The sequence below is a fragment of the Aethalodelphis obliquidens genome, unplaced genomic scaffold, assembly GCF_003676395.1.
Source record: "Aethalodelphis obliquidens isolate GAN/ISIS:26980383/991018 unplaced genomic scaffold, ASM367639v1 scaffold60, whole genome shotgun sequence".
NCBI classification, from domain to species: domain Eukaryota; kingdom Metazoa; phylum Chordata; class Mammalia; order Artiodactyla; family Delphinidae; genus Aethalodelphis; species Aethalodelphis obliquidens.
Window position 1 is genome coordinate 5,372,996 of NW_020838004.1, and position 5,115 is coordinate 5,378,110.

The 5,115-nt window shown below is 37.0% G+C and overlaps 1 protein-coding gene across 7 annotated transcripts in view; it reads right to left on the reverse strand.

The window, feature by feature from the left end:
* MTMR2 (myotubularin related protein 2) overlaps window positions 1–5,115 on the reverse strand; it is a 110,264-nt gene that overhangs the window by 80,961 nt on the left and 24,188 nt on the right. The gene's annotated exons all lie outside the window — the stretch shown is intronic.

The following is a 5,115-nucleotide window of genomic DNA, read 5'->3' on the forward strand; positions in this document are numbered from 1 at the left end:
CCTATCGTTGCCCCCATCCCTACCTGACTCTGCAAGCACACACCAGGAAAGGCCATGTAAGAAAACAGCAAGAAGACAGCCACCTGCAAGCCAGTCAAAGAGAGTCCTCACTGGGAACTGAATCGGCCAGCACCTTGATCCCAGACTTCCCAGCCTCTAAAACTGTGAGAAATAAATTTCTGTTGTTTAAGCCACAAGTCTATAGTATTGCTTTGTATGCAAGCCTGAGCTGACTAATACAGTCACAGAGAATAAAAGTCATCAAAGGAATTTTTCTTGGATATACTGATAGAAGTGAAAGATTTCCAATTTGAAATTGATAATATAAAATTAATTTTTTTCTTTACAAAAAAGCTCAAAAGTTCTGAGAAGTACTAAAAAGGACATGGCAGTCCTACCAGAAGAGACCTAATTATGTCATCAGAAATAACCTCTGGGAAAAATATGAGTAAAAATTAATGTTCATGTTGCCTATTATGTTTTCCACAGAACCACCTTTCCCAAAACTGTTCACCCCAACTTGATAGACACTCCAACTGCATGAAGTCATTTCCATCAAGAAACAGTTTATATTTTCTTTTCTTCTTCCCTTCTCTTCTTTCACATTGAATACGGTTTTTATTTCCCATTTTCATGTCTCAATGTAGCTCAATACACTTTCGCTGAAAAAAGCTGGAATCAGCTCATAACTGATTCATTCAGGGATGTTAGTCTCATCACTTTCTAATATATAATATTCAAATCTACAAGAATAATGTTCTTCAAGCACCACTCCAACAATCCTGTAGCACCTGTATTCATTATGATGAAAGTGCGTATACTGGTACCCAATTGCCTCCAAATCAAACTAAATCTCGTAATAGCTTTCAGAGTGCCAAGGCTCTCCACCATACCTACTTCTAGCTCCAGTTTACATTTCACCCCAGCCAGACAAACCTGTTCCTTGTCCCTGGTCATGAGAATCATACTCTTCTCTGTTTCCGCTCCGAATAGCTTTTAATTTAGTCTCCAAACTGTCTTCTCTTCTGACCAACTCTGGGTTTTAACCACCTCAAACTTATCTTGAAGGTGCATTTTCCACAATAAACCAGTCCTAAGTTATTCTTACTGATTCCTTTCAATAAAGTCTAGTCATTCCAACACCTTTGCATTTGTATTCAGTTATGTTTACATTAATGTACTATGTTTACACTGATTCATTTTTGTCTATATTGATTCACTGTATAATGCACATATACCTTTAAAAAAATTTTAACAATTACCAAACCCTGACTATATACAAAATACTAGATTACAGAACAGCCTCTGACCTTGAGATTTCAGCCCGATAAGAGACATTATACCACATAAGCATATCAATAATACCATGAGAGGTACAAACAAGGGCCAGGAGAAAAAAACTCAAAGGAAATGGTAATAATTTGAGGATTAGAGAAAAGAAGAAATACATTAAGTTGAACCATTTGAAATTGCTGTTTTGTAGGTAAAATGGTCAAATATCAACTATTCCACATGGCTCGATGTGTTCAAATGAAGGAGAAAGAAATTCAGCTGGGCCTTTAAGGAAGGACTGCAAGGCACAGATCAAGGCTTTGCAAACCACAAACACCCCCCCCCACCCCCCCCCCCCAACACACACACACACACACAGAAATTTTTAAAAAGAGTTTTGGAAAGTATAGGGCGTATTTTGTGAATAATAAGTCACTGACTCAAACAAAATACATAAAAGGCCTGGTACCAGAACAGTGAGAATCCTAAATGCCAGGGTTAATTAAAAACCTTGCTAGGAAAAGGCAAGGGGTTCACAATGAGAAACCACTCCACACCCTCTAGGGTGGCTAAAATCAAAAAGACAATAACGAGCGTTAGCAAAACTGTGGAGAAATTGGAACCCTCATACATTGCTGATGGGAATGTTAGATGGTATAACCACTTTGGAAATCAGTCTTGCAGTTCCTTAAAAGGTAAAATGGAGTTACCAAATGACACAGCAATTCCACTCCTAAACATATATCCAGGACAAATGAAAACATGCCTACTTAAAAAACTATACAAATGTACACGGATGTTCACAGCAGCATTATTCATAATAGCCAAAAAGTTAAAATGCACCATGACATCCCCCTGCTTGAAATCCTTCCATGGCTCCCCACTGCTCTTACTTACCTTAGCCTCAAGTAGCTACATGACCTGCCCCTGCCTCCTTCTCCAGCCTCCTCTTGTACATCTCTCTCTCTCTCCTTGCTCTTCTGTCCAACCACAGTGGCCTTCTTTGAGATCCTTAAATAAGCTGGCACCTGTGCAGGGAGCCTAGTTCTGCAAAACTCCCTGACTAGTTCCTCTAAGACTACAAACTTGAAGAAGGAAGAACTGTCAATTTTGCTCACCATTCTATTCCTAAGACCTAGCATGGTACCTGGTATAGAACAGGCACTCAAGAAATACTGCTCAAACTAATTAATGAGTGAAAAAATGAGAATGATCAAAAGATTGAATTATTCTAATCAAATTCATCAGAGGCCATGACTAGAACATAAGACAAGATGAAAAAGAAATGTGGCAAAGCGGGGCTGGAGGGGGCAGAACAAGGCAGGGGAAGATAAACAAAGTTTCATTTTCCTTCTGGAGTTCCTGTGCATATGTTACTTTATATACCATATATAGTATTCCATTTCCATTGAAAAATTTCTTAGGACATTGGAGCAAATATTTTGTTAAGGAGGCTATGTCTTAAGTGAATGACAAATAATCCTTAAACAACTGGTGGGAATTGGTTTTTGACTGTTATTTCTACTGGAATGATTAAAGAAAAAGTTGGGAATTAAGAAACAAGGATACTTAACAGCAGTATCCATGGCCAAGTGACTTAATCCCCACTCCCCATTACAGTTTCATTATCTGTGAAAAGCACCGATTAGACTATTTCAATGGTTAGCTTTTTGATGGTCAGATACCTCTTTGAAAAATCTCATGAAAGCTATTCCCTGAATTGTTTACAATGTCAGGGACTTTAAGGTTAAGAACCGTGACCTAGATAATTCCTTTTAGTTCTAACATAGTCCAGAGCTTCAGAAATGAGTATTCTGCCTTTTGAAATATTCACACAATATCTAGATAAATACTGAAAAATTAAACTGATTCTCCAAAAGGTGTATGTCTATGTAAGTATATATATACATATGTTTTTTCTAATTAGGTAATCACAGTCTTGAATATAAAGTTAAGACTCATAAACTAAATAGAAATATTCCAATATTGTATTTCATACAACAGAGTCAAAAGGAAACTAAATCCAATAGCTATACTTATTTCAGGAACTCTGGGCTATCACTGTGTAAATTCAATGCCCCTGATTATAGATAAATAGAAACGATACCCTATCAAGAAATATAAGCCACAATTTCTTTAAATATTTTCATTGTTTTTATATTAAGTGATTTTATCAGAAGCTATATCTATCTTTTAAAATATGCTTGAAAAATATTCTAATTTAGCTAAGTAATGATTCTTTTTTCCTTTTTTTTTTTTTTAACTAACTACAGATGGGCCACAGAAGTCTCCCCCATAATGTCATTTCAAGTGCAATGGAAAGACCTTCACTATCTGCCTCCCTGGCCCTACCATACATTATCAACAGCTTCCACCATTAGGGTTTCTGAGCTAAATGATTCTATTTCAAATGTCATACATTTCAAAACATACCTGTAATAATTAGGGGGAGATACCTCCTTAAAAATATACATATGGTTGGCTCAGTAACTCTTCTAAATAGATAATTTCATCAGAATGAACTGGAACACAAGAATATAAACTCAGTGACAGGAACATCACCCTTGCCAATGCCCAACATGGTTATGTTACAAGGCTTCTTATTCTGTGATTCGCACACTTAATCTAACCGTGTGGTCTCAGTACACTGGAACTCGTTATTAGCTTCAGTGGCCTGACTCACTGGACTGCTTCTCCTCTGCCAAGGTGAAAAACGAAAACGCATGACTTGGAGTAATCTTGGCACTTGCGTTTCTGACAGCACACTCATTTTTCTTTCAAACACCGCATGTGGTTTTCCTTCACAAGTCTCTTTCCAAATCTGCAGGCCATATTCCATTTCTTAAGAGTTTAGCTACCTTCTACATTACAGCAAATTGTCTATCCTCAATGGTTCCACTTTCTTAGTACCCACTCGTTCCCTAATTCCTTCCCATCTGGCTTCTGCCTCTATCAAGTCCCTAAAGTGGCTCCTTCCTATAGTTACTAATGACCTGATTATTTTTTTAAAAAAGGTCTTTTCTCAGTTCTGATACTATAAATTCAGCTCTCTTCACTAGCATATTCTTTTGGTTATCCCATATCTCAGTTTAATTTCATCAATACTCTTGAGATTCTACTATATGCAAGACACTACTGTTCTAGGAACTACTAGAGATACAGAGATAAATAACAGGGTTGCTGCCCCGAGTGAGCTTTCACTCCAATGTACTTAATACAAGTACAGAAAAATCACAACACAATACAGAATATGAAAAATGAATGAAATAAAGAACTTAGGGGCTTGGAAATTGGAATGCTCATATGCAGCTTTAACTTAGGGGCTTGAAAAAGGTTTTAAGAAAGAGGTAGCATTTGAAGTTAGACTATAGAAGAGGTTCAACACTTTCTCAACAATTTCACTAAGCAAAAGAACAATATGAAAAAAAGAAAAGAAAAAGAAAGTATTAGGAAATTCAGGGCATATTAAAGCTATTGTAAGAGGCAGACCACTTTGGTTGAAGTGTGGGATACTTATAAGGCTCAATCAGAGATATGCCAGAAAAGGTAAGTTTTGATTAGCCTGTAGAAGTTCTAAAAAATAAGTTGGTATCTAGATATTTAGTTCTGAAAGCAGTGAGAAGCCACTGAAAGTTTCTGTGCTTTTGGAAGATCATTTTAACAATAGGTCAAAGAATGGATGACAACAGCAGGAAAATCTGTTCGAAAACTATTCGGAGACCTTCTCAAGCCAGAGGTACTAAGGACCTAAACTAGCAGAAAAATGAAATACGAGCGGATGCAAGGCACACTGGAGACAGAATCAATAGAACTTGGCAACTGACTTGATATGATGAGAACGGG